At 50.3% G+C, this 12,023-nt stretch overlaps 1 long non-coding RNA gene across 1 annotated transcript; it reads right to left on the minus strand.

Annotated features, from left to right (window-relative positions):
- Nucleotides 1-3,177: 3,177 nt before the first annotated feature.
- On the minus strand, nucleotides 3,178-8,982 carry LOC146427521 (uncharacterized). Its single transcript, XR_014856359.1, has 3 exons — nucleotides 8,582-8,982; nucleotides 5,472-6,766; nucleotides 3,178-5,309 (listed from the first exon to the last, which is right to left on the minus strand). It is a non-coding gene; the product is annotated as an uncharacterized LOC146427521 (long non-coding RNA).
- Nucleotides 8,983-12,023: the final 3,041 nt, after the last annotated feature.

A 12,023-nucleotide genomic window follows, 5' to 3' on the forward strand; every position in this document is an offset into this window, starting at 1 on the left:
CGACCCCCAGTGAGAAAGGAGGGGTCTCATCCCCTGGCTCCCCTCCAGGGAGCAGCATGTCAGCCACACAAGATGCTTCCCGAATGAAGTGCAGAAACTGCCACCAGCTGTGGAGCTGGTGAAAACTGGCCCAGCCATTGACAAATCTTTCTCTGGAGACGGCTGACTCAGAGCTGCTCTGCCTCCTGGGTGTCTCCTGTTGTGCAGGCCTTGTCACTGCTGTGTCTCAGAATTAGCCAGGAGGGTTTTCTGCCTTCTGACTTTGACCTTCTAAGGATGTTCGGCATCTTTCAGCATCTGGCCCATCAGGGATGTGACATGCTTCACAGCTGTGCAGGGCAGCAGGCACAAGCTTCCCAGAGCAATAGAGACCTTATTCTTCCTTCTTGTTTCCCATCTCTTTCCAGGGACTGAAGCAGATGGGCTGCATGGCTCCTTCAGGTCCCAGCAGGGACACTGGGGCAACTCACAGCAGTGTCCCCAGGTGACCAGGATTCTGTTCCTACTTTGAGCTCTTCCAGCATGCTGTTGGGAAGCACCTTTCTGCTGCTGCCACCCATGGCTGTGGCCAAACCACTGGCAGGAGTCCCCATGGATAAACAGCATTCCACTACAAAGCCAGGGAAACGTCCCACTACCCTCAGAGAGGGATGTGTCTCTCTCAGGTGCTGGATCACTGATTCCCAGAGCTGCTTAGCTCAGTCCCTGGACACATTTATCCGTCTCCAACCACAGTGGAAATTACTGTGCACATCAGGGGCTCACCAACCTGGGCTGCAGTTTGGCTTTGTCCCAATTCCTGATGCTACCCTGCTGGTTGGACTTCCCAAGGGGCAAGGAAGAGGCTTGTCTGTCTTCACAGGTAATTAAATCTGGATTAGAACATGATCTGACTGGAATCCAGCCTGGGGAAAATTGTAAAGGGCTTCCCAGGGGTGAAGCTCTACAACCAGAGTCCAGGCAGTGCTGTGCCCTTCCTCTGTCTCCTGAAAGAAAGGGGGCAGTGAAAAACTCACAGAAGCTACTTTGGGAACCTGGACAACACAACACCACATACAGCTCTCTGTTCCACCTGCAGGAATCGAGGCACAGAGCCTCAATAAACTTGTAAGACCAAGTTTAACCCCTAGTTCTCTCTAAAATTTCACATGTCTGGCTTTGCAGGGCTCTCAGGAGTGAGGCTGCAATCTGGATACCCACAACACCCCCACCCATGATCAGCTTCCTCCCAGCTGCTGCAAAATGGGCCTGAAAACACAGAACCAATATGCAAATCTGACATTTAATTTGGACATGAGGGTTTAATGAGGCTGTGGAGATTCTGCCACTTGCAGCCTCCACATCCTGCTACCTGCAGTCACATTCCCTTAATTGAACATGTCCCCACTACTCATGTCTGGATGCACAGGCACAGGCACGTGCTCTCCAACACAATTCCCCCCTTTGCTCCCAACTTCATGTTTTTCCACCCCAATCTGGAGACTTCTTTTAAGGTAATGCTTGGGATTGGTGACTCTGCAGCCTCTGAGCCAGAGGGCTGTGGCCAGACAGTCCGTGAGCTGCTGTGCTGTTTTGCTCTTGAAGAGATGGAAGATTGGCTCTGCTTGGAGAATCGGCTCTGGCCTCTCTGGGGTGAAAAGGGAAGGGCATAGACTGCGCCTTACAAGGCCTCTCCTCCCATCCCATGAGACCTGGGAAACATTTCCCTGCCAAAACAAGTGCTTCAGTCAGGGAGAACTAATCACATCCACTAGCCCCAGCAACAAATGAGAGAACAAATAATCAAATAACAAAGCCCAAGCAAAACCCAGGAACTCCTACATGCAGCAAGGAGATACTCCCTTTGTGCCACCTGCCTGAGAGCAAAGCCTTCCATCAGCTCCTAGTACAGAGACTCCACAGTCTTTTTATTTGAAGAGGATTATGGAGCTGCCATTCAGTAAATGAAGTGCTACTCCAAACAGCTGCACTGTGGCCTGCCCTCGTTCAGTCACGGTGCCTTGCTGGGGCTGCAGAGATGCAGGCAAAGGCTGCTCCTGGCCTTGGAGCTCTGCAGAACTAAGGAATGCCAGAGAGTGTATGCAGAGGAGCCAGGGGACAGGTGAAGAAGCAGGAGAGTGCCATTCCATCATTTCTGCTGCTCCCCTGGAAGATACAGCCAGGGTTTGCTTCTTCAGCAGCCTTCTTTGCTCCCAGGTTGCAGCCACAGCAGCACACTGCTCCTCTGGCAAGGGAAATATATATCCTGCTTTCCTGGGAGGGGACAGCAGGATGAGAGTCACTCCCCTTTCCCTGATATCACAACACATTGCTCCCAGAACCCATTATTCCCACAGTGAGCAAGACACCCTCTGTGCAGGGCTGATTGCCCAGAGCCACAGGAGACAAAGGCAGTGAGCTCCAAGCCTCAGCTCCAAGCATGGCACATTTAATTCCCAGGGAATGTGGTCTGAGGAGAGGCTGTGCAACAGGTGAAGAGACAGAGAGACCCAGCCTGGGGCTGGAAGGGGGGAATGTGAGCTGAGCCAGGGCAGGAGATCAGCGGGAAGAGGGAGAAACGTGGGACATGAGCTCTCTTCAGCACGAGCAGGCTCTGGGATGAAATATTAATGCTAGCATCCTGAACAGGCAGCAAGCAGCAGTGTCTGAGCTACTTGGCCATGAATAAAAGATGGTCCTGAAAATGGGGAAGAGCAGCAAATTAATTAATCGAAGCAAAAGTCTCTCCACTCCCATTAACGAACAAGCCTGGAATCCTCCCACATGCAGCTCAGCTTGGGGATCATGCAGGGCCACAGAGAGGAGAAGGACAGCAGAGGCAGTGGCATCTTTTCCTAGTGACCTGGGGTCTCCCACTGCCCAGCAGAGCCTGTAAGCTCAGGTTCAGGTCCTGATTCAGCTTCTCACCATGTCTGACCTGCCAACTCACCTTCCTCACCTGTGCCCTGGCTCCCTCAGGTTTTAAGTAAGGGGTGAGGTGGGAGCTGAAGGGGGGCTGCAGATTCCTAACCCCCCATTGCACGAGCTGTGCCAAGTAGCCTAGCTCTGGGCCAAAGGTGGGGCCCAGCCAGTTGCCTCCAGGCAAGCTAGCAAGAGGGCTCTCTGGCTGGTGGAGGGCTTGGAGCTGTTTCTGCCTGCAAGAGAAGACAGTCCAGTTTTCTTTCATTCAGAGCTGGGAATTTTCTGGGTGCTGCTCAGTGCTGCCATGCCCAAGCCTAATCCCTTATGCTGCAGCAGTTGACTGGGAACAGAGTAGTGGGGGCTGCTGCAGATGGAAGACACCCTCAGCACCAAGAGACGACTGATCTCCTCTTCTGAAGCCTTGCCCATAAATTATAGATTTTAAGCAGTGTTTGTTTAAAATATTCAGCTTGCCACTTAAAAAAGAATACTCATACACACCAGGCATGGGGAAAAAGGATGGGGGCTGTATTCCCACTTGGAGGAGGGGGAGGGAAGCAGCCAGGAGAGAGGTGTTTCCTCGACTAATGAGCCAGCATCCCTGGCTGTGGATGTGCTGTCCGACACGTGAGCCACCTGCACTGCAGCTTTGCCTGCCTCTACCTCCAGCACACAGCTCAGGCCCAGCCTCTGCTTTTCTCCCCTGCATCCCGGTGTGCACATCATCCCACAGGCTCCCCTTGGAGCCCACAGGACAATGTCGTGCTTTCAAAGTCAGAGCAAAGACACCTCAGGTGCTCTGAGGCAAAGAAGGAGGTTAGGAGACAGGGAAACAGCCCTCTCGACACAATCCTGCCTTACCTAGAAACACATTCCTGGCTTTGATTAAAAATTCAGCTCTTCAGCTGCTTTGGCCAGGGGGCAGGTCCACAAAAGGTGAGATGCAGGGAGCAGCAGCCTAGACATTTCTCATCAATGAAAAATGTTCCCCTTCACCTGTGTATCCCAGCCGGCCAGGCACCAGAGCCTGTGTCGTCGCCTGGTGGTGAGAAAGAGGCAGCGCCCTGCTGCAGCACGAAGGATTTCTCCTCTAGGTTGCAGCACTTCCCAGGCTGAGGCAGGCTCTCACTGGCTTCTGGGATGGATTTCCCATGGAAGAGACTGCAGAGAGCGCTGGTGAAGAGACGCAGCCTTGCAGATGATGAAGGCTTCCTTCAGTTTTCCCTGCCCGAGCAATCTCACTTGGGTAGCCAGGTACATCTTGAGCAGGGTACAGGGAGCAGCAGCTCAGTTTTTCAAGAAGACACAGATCTAATCCTAGCTATCTGTGATTCTTATCAGGGTCACACCCAGCTGGGAGCTGGCTCTCTGGAGCCTCAGGTAGCTCTGGGATCTCCCTGTGATCTGAGGATTGATGGATGGCTGCCAGGACCACCAGCCTCTACCTTCCTGCCACCTGGGTGATGCTCCAGGCCCAGCCCTCCTCCTGGCAGCTTATGTACAGTTCAGGCTGGCTGCACCTCACTCCCTCTTTAGCTGCACCCCTGTGCCCCCAGGAGGCAGAGAGCCTTTCTTGCTCTCCATCCCAGGACACACTGACCATTCTGGCAAGCTCTGCACTGTATTTTTAATAAATTAGACCCAAACTCCATTTGCATGGATAAAAATAGCATCAACTGCTCTGCCAAGCCGTTTTTCTCTTGGTTAACACATTCATCCAAGCTGCTCTATTTGTCTTTCCTCCACAGACTCATATTCTTCTGGATTCATTTTGTCAAACAAATTGCACAAGCTGGACTGCCCATTTACCCAGTGCTGTTTGATTACAGGGGTTATTTATGAAACAGCAAGACATATGGCATTAAGCTTCTTAATAATAATAATGAGAGAAGGGAAGGAGAAAAGCACTAGAAGAGAGGAGGGGGAAAATGTTTTTTATTACAGACAAAAGCTCCTGCCATCAGTGATAAATTCCAGACACTTTTTCCAGTTGTTCTTGTGCTGCTGGCATGATGAATGGCACAGGGTCCCAGCTCAGGAGCATGGCCACAGGATCCAGGGAAAGGAGGGAAATGCCACAGCACACACAGGTGGTGAGGCTGCCTCAGTCGTGCAGGGGCCACTGGCCACCAGGCACTTCACTTCCCAGGAGGTCATAGCAGCACAGAATCCACCCAGCCTGCTTTTGAATCCAAATTCCCCTCTCCTCTCTGATGCAATTACTCATTCCTGAGGAGTTTGGGACCACTCCATTCACCACATGCACAGCTCAGTTGGCTCCCTGAAGACATCCCCCTCCGACCTGGCCATGCTGGCTCTAATAGTGACTCACTGCAATTCAATCAAAAGTTCTTTCAAAGAAAGATGCTCAATTAAGGGCCTAGGAGACCTTGAAAGCAGAGTCATTTCTGCAAGAGGAAGGTAATTAACTTTTTTAATCAGTGGGCACTGATCTCAAGGTCTAGTGAAGAGAGAGAGAGAAGCAAACTCACTCCCACAGACACAGAGCAGAGCCCTGTGATGTCACTAGAGGCCCCAGGAAAGGGCTGAGGACTGGACTTGGTACACACCAAACCGCAGAGCTGCTCCATCACCTCATCCTTCTCCCTGATGCTCTTCCCCTGGGGCAGAGGCACCTTCACCTCTGGCCTTCCTTTATCACCTTGTCTCAGTAAAGGAAAACACACCAAATTTCCAATCAGAGCAGCATCAGTGTCTGGAGAGAATTCCTCAGCAGCCCAGACTCCCTCCCTGTCTTACAGGGAAGGCTCTGGCGATGGGATAAACAAGCTCAAGCACCAAGACTAAAGGCTTTCTCCTGTCACTTGCAAATGTCCTGTAGCATCAGTCTGAGCTCCTGGTCTCGAGCTCATCAGCTGGCACAGACCAGGGTGCTGGGCAGGCAGAGTTAATCAGGCCTCGTTTGCGATTACAATGAACTCCTGCGTTTCATGGCCTGCATCCTAAACCTGCTTTCTAATTCCCCAAGGCAGAGGGATTTACACTTTCAATTTTATGTCTAGTTAGTTAATGGTCCATTACTGTCAAAAGGATCAGTAGCTAGAAGTTAAAGCCAACAGGATTTATGATAAGGAAGAACCAAAGCTTGCAGAAGAACACATGCCAGAGAGGGGACAGGGAACATTGAGGGTTTGCAGGTCTTCAGTGCTGTGACACTGGTGACTGGACACTGCTGGGGACAGCTCTAGGACATGGCTCACCCCAGCACTTTTCCCTTACACACTGTACCAAATTTCTGCCTTGGAAACTCAGGGCAAAACAGCAGCTTTGTCAGGACTAGGTTTGCCTTGTTCATGTGGAATTCCTGCCCCCTCCCCATCAAGGCATTGAAAGAGCTCCAATCCCTTAGAAAGATAAAGGTCTGCAGTACACACTATTTTGCCAATAGCCAAAAACATCTCTCTGTTATGCTGCTGTCCCTGAGATCCACAGTGGTGCTGCTGTTAGAGCAGAGGTGTTAAACCAGCTGCACTGAAAGGTCTGTCAGCACTGCAGAGCTGGCTGTGCAGGGGTTTATAAACTGCCCATAAAAACTCACTCCAGGCTGAAGGGCAAACAAGGTCCCCAGGCCTCTGAAGCAGAGAATCATTCTTTTTGTTTTGTGAACAAGGAAACAATGTTTTTTTTCTGCTGGCTGAGGTTTTCTGCGTGCTAAGTGTTGCCAAAGAGACAGAGTTTGGCTAGATGGGGGACTGGAAAACGTTTAGGTGATCAATGAACAGCTCCCTGTTGTGTTTAGCAAGAGGCTGGAAATGATTTTGTAGGTCAAGGTACCTTGAGCTGCAGCCAGGCAGGAAGCACAGCTGAGGTCTGGAGCCATCCAGATAGGGCCAGAGGTCCACACCTGTAGAATATGGACATAATTAGACCTGGAAAAATAACCCAGAAAAGCTCCCAGGACTAAGTCACCCACTCCCTCATCACCACACACAGGTGTGCCAGCAACATTGCTGGTTCTAAAAGGCCTGGGATAGAGAAGGAAGACTTAAATGTTGTTTAAATACTCTCCCAGTCTGGCTTTCCAGTGATTCCATAACTCTCTCCCTACCAGCATTGCCCACTAGAGTCTGTTTTACCCCTTTGGTTGAACCATAAAACGTGGGGGGAGCCCATTGCACACTCCATGCACATAATTTAGAAGCTGTGCTGCTCTTACTTTTCATCATTTCATCTACTAAGCTGCTGGGAGATCAGCAGATGATAACTGTTCTTTTATTCCACTCTACTTGCCATACTGCTGGCAGTGCTCCTCCCCACTGAAACCTGTATTCTCCAGTAAAACCTTGCCTCACTAAGTCAGGCCTGAGAGTATATACACAAAATAGATCTGTACAACTCATAAAGCTCACTCTCATCCCTCATACCTACCCTAGCAGGCAACACAAGGCTAAGCTCTGAAAAGCAAGAAGCACTAAAACATAAAAAATAAATCAAAACCTGCCCTACCAACGGCCTGTAGTCCATTAACAAAGCACAGGACTCCTGCATTATGTAATTTGTGTCCACCTGCAAGGAATTTGTGTCACCTGCAAGGAATTTGTGTTCACCCTGTGCCCATTCCACCTGTGCGCACCAGCCCAGCCACGGTCAATGCTGCCCTCTCGTGGTTCCCTGGCAGTATCACACCCTGCCTTTGCTTCCCCTCCTCAACACTCCTTTTACTGCTTTCACTGTAAATTCCCTTCATGGAGCAACCTGCGCTAGTGGAAGGTGTCCCTGCTCACGGCAAAAGCTGGAATAAGATTAGTTCTAATGTCTCTTCCAACTCAAACCATTCTAGGATTCTGATTCCCTCGTGTATCTCCACCAAAAGCAATCCATGTATTATTAAGAGGAAGAGGTTGGCTCTATCAAATCATTCCCTTGCGTGAGGAGGACACATGGGCTGCTTTGTTGGCCCTTCACACTTGATTAAGTCATATTTACAGTGCTTTGCTTCAACTGAATGGAGCATCTTGTGATTTATTTCCAATATGTTTTCAGAAATGCAGCCCTGGCCTGCCAGCTCATAAAGAGGAACTGCAGGAAAAGAAGCCGTGGGTTGGTTCCTAGTGTTTGTTTATTCTTCTTGTAGTAAACAGCAGGTTATGTTGTTTGTGGTGCTTAGCAAATCCCCATTTTGTAAAGTGTGTGTTTGCAAGTAGAGCCTTCCCCTGGGCCTGTGTGTAGAATGATCATAATAGCAATGTTTTCCTCTGGTTTTCATCTAACTCTTTCCCTCCCTTTCTCATTTTGCCTGTCTTTTTATCCTTGTCTCTGATTTACACCAACAGAATTTTCTGGTTTTCCTTTGGCTGCAAAAAAACTTGCTTTCCCAGTTTATTTGAATTTACTAACATGTAGCTTCAGAAATAAGTAAATACTACCAATACTCCCCCTAAGTTAAGAAAACATTGCTTTTTTGGAGTGTCTTGCCCAACATTTTTTGACTGAAATCTCAATCTCTTCAAAACAGATTCATGACACTAAAAAAAAAAAACCAAAAAAAAAAAAAAAAAACCAAACCAAACCAAAAAACCCCAGAGCATAAAAAATTCTACCCCATGGAATGAATAAGATGACAAATCATTTCATAACTGACTCATCACAAACACCTATTCATATGTAAATAAACATAGTAAATAAGTCAATCCTTGCAACAAAAAGCTGAGAAACCTACCTGTGCCAAAGGTTTCAAAGCCACCATATGAACTTAAATAAGACTTTCTCTTCTTCTTTTAAAATAAGCTTATGTTTGTGAGTTTATCTCAGGACTTTGACTATCTCAGAGGGCTCAGTTTTAGCAATAGCAGAGAATATTGTCACTGAATAGGAATCAGATGTCCCGTGCACCGCTGAGGGATCCGTGAGGTCACTGAGGGCTAGTGGGGTTCCCGGCCTGTCTCTGAGGGGGAATGGGGTGCCCCGTCTGTCGTGAGGGGCTTGAGGGACATGGAGGCAGAGCCAGGTGCCGTGAGGGTCACTGAGGGGGAAAGTGGGTGCCCCGAACGTCGCTTACGGAAAGACAGGTCCCGTGAGGGTCGCTGGGGTGCCGTGAGGGTCACTGAGGGAGAAAATGGGCGTCCCAACGTCGCTCAGGGAAAGGCAAGCGCCGTGAGGGGCTCCGTGAGGGGCACCGAGACGCCACCGCGCTGTCGTGAGGGAGAAAGGGCGGGATCCTGAGGGAGACGGGACGGGGCGCTGCCGCTCAGCTTTTCCCTCGCTCAAACGGAGAGGGCTTCCCGCCACTCCCCTCAGACGCCTCAGAGCCCTCAGCGGTGCGGTTCGTGAGGCGAGTGCAGTCGAAAAGTGCTCCAAGCAGCTCGAAAAAAGGTGTTGCAGTGGTCCTAAGGCAGACTGGGGGCTCTTGCAGGGGGAGGGAGTGCTGGGCAGTGGCGGCAGAAGGCAGCAGGGTCTTTTGGTGAAGTTACTGTAGGAGAAGCTGCGGTAGTTCAGCCGGGAGAGCAGAGCTTCGCAGGGGGAAAGCTGAAGGAACTTGGGAGAGCAGAGGGGATGTTTTGAGGTAAAATCGGAGATAAATTGTGAGTGAGAAAATGAAGAGTTTGGAGTGGAAAAGTGAATTACTCTTTAAGGAATAGCTTGGGCATAAAACTGAGATAATTTACGGTGGACAGAAAGAACTTTTCTGTGTAAAAACTGAGATAAATTGTGAGGAACAAAATTAACATATCGCAGGGGAAAACTGAGTTAATCTGTAGGGTTTTTGGGGGGGGGGTTTAATACGAGGTGTTCGGTGTTTTACTGAGGCAGAAACAGGTGCCCCAAGTTTCGCTGAGTGCCGTGAGGGACCCGGAGGCAGCGGCAAGTGTCGTGAGGGTCGCTGAGGGAGGCAGGGGCGGGGCTGTGCTGCTGCCGCGCGCTTTTCCCGCGCCGCTAGGGGGCGCCTCCCGCCTCTCCCCTCAGACGCCTCAGAGCCCTCAGCGGTGCGGTTCGTGAGGCGCGCGCAGGCGAAAAGTGCTCCGAGCGGCTGGAAAAAAGGTGTTGTAGTGGTCCTAAGGCAGACTGAGGGCCCTTTCACGGGGAGGGAGTGTTGGGTGGCAGAAGGCAGCAGGGTGATTCGGTGGAATTACTAGAGAAGCTAAAGTAATTTAACCGGGACAGCGGAGCTTCGCGGGGGGAAAGCTGAGGGAACTTGGAATAACCTAAAGGGTGTTTTGAGATAAAATCTGAGGGAAATTGTGAGGGAAAGAATGAAGAGTTTGGAGGGAGGGAAAAAATGAATTACTCTTTAGGGAATACTTTGGACGTAAAACTAAGATAATTGGTGAACAGAAAGAACTCTTCTGTGTAAACGCTGAGATAAATTGTGAGGAACAAAATTAACATATCGCAGGAGAAAACAGTTAATCTGTAGCGTTTTTTGGGGGGTTTAATACGAGGTGTTCGGTGTTTTACTGAGGCAGAAACAGGTGCCCCAAGTTTCGCTGAGTGCCGTGAGGGACCCGGAGGCAGCGGCAAGTGTCGTGAGGGTCGCTGAGGGAGGCAGGGGCGGGGCTGTGCTGCTGCCGCGCGCTTTTCCCGCGCCGCTAGGGGGCGCCTCCCGCCTCTCCCCTCAGACGCCTCAGAGCCCTCAGCGGTGCGGTTCGTGAGGCGCGCGCAGGCGAAAAGTGCTCCGAGCGGCTGGAAAAAAGGTGTTGCAGTGGTCCTAAGGCAGACTGGGGGCTCCTACAGAGGGAGGGGGTGTTGGGTGGCAGAAGGCAGCAGGGTTTTTCGGTGGAGTTACTGAAGGAGAAGCTGCGGTGGTTCAGCCGGGACGGCGGAGCTTCGCAGGGGGAAAGCTGAGGGAACTTGGAATAACCAGGGATGTTTTGAGGTAAAATCGGAGGTAAATTGTGAGGTAAAAAATGAAGAGTTTGGAGGGAAAAAGTTAATTACTCCTTAGCGAATATTTTTGGTGTAAATCTGAGATAATGTACGGTGGCTAAAATGAATTTTTTCGAGTAAAATCTGAGGTAAATTGTCCGGAACAGAACGAATATCTCGCAGCGAAAAGCTGAGTTAGTTTGTCGGAGATATTTTGGGGGATTAAACGTGAGGTGTCGGGTGTTTCACTGAGGGAGAAGCAGGTGCCGCGAGTTTCGCTAAGTTCCGTGAGGGACCCGGAGGCAGCGGCAGGTACTGCGAGTATCGCTGCGTTGCCGTGAGGGTCACTGAAGGGGAAAGTGGGTGCCTCAAGCTTCTCTGAGGGAGAGGCAGGTGCCCGAGTGTCGCCGGGGTGCCATGAGGCTCACTGAGGGGAATAGTGGGTGCCTCAAGCTTCTCTGAGGGAGAGGCAGGTGCCCGAGTGTCGCCGGGGTGCCATGAGACTCACTGAGGGGAATAGTGGGTGCCTCAAGCTTCTCTGAGGGAGAGGCAGGTGCCCGAGTGTCGCCGGGGTGCCATGAAGGCTCACTGAGACTGCACGGGAGTGCCCTGAGGGGGCGGAGAGGGACGCGACTGTGCCGCTGCCGCGCAGCTTTCCCCGCGCCGCAAGATGGCGCCTCCCGCCCCTTACCTCACACAGTACTGTGTGAGGGGGCGGTAACGATCATAGAAAGAGCTAAGTTTTTACCCGGGTATGATGAATTAGCGTGCGGTATTGGTGTAGTATTGTGGTTCCACGACCTAAAAGTGCAGGGGGAGTAAATGACAAGAAAAGCACCCTTATTGAAACTAAATTAAAAATAGTATTTTAAATTGTTGAGAGTTATGAAGCCAAAGTTTAATAGAAAGCCATTGACCTAATTCTCCTGGAGAACGGAAAAAGTGAAAATTAAAAAAAGATTGAGGTTGCATTCAGCAATATATTTTCGAGCAATCCATAGCCTAAGGCAAGAAAGAGAAAATAAATAAAAACAAAATGCAGAAAAAAAAAAAGAAAATTTCTCATGATTATGGACCAATAAGGCAAAAAGAAAATACAAAAAAGTAGTGTTTCAAAAGTCAGTCGTTCCCCACAAGAAGTTCTTAGGGCTGAGCAATCAGGCCTAATGGCAACCTCCTTCCTTTGCAGAACCCACCTGAGAAGAAACCACAGAAAACACGTAGGATGACGAGGAAAGAGAGATCAAGAGGAGCAGTGGTGCTGGAGAAAAGAGGAGGTAGGGGAAAGGGAATCTGGG

The sequence above is a fragment of the Lichenostomus cassidix genome, chromosome 24 (genome assembly GCF_008360975.1).
Source record: "Lichenostomus cassidix isolate B80296 chromosome 24, HeHo_3.0, whole genome shotgun sequence".
NCBI lineage: Eukaryota > Metazoa > Chordata > Aves > Passeriformes > Meliphagidae > Lichenostomus > Lichenostomus cassidix.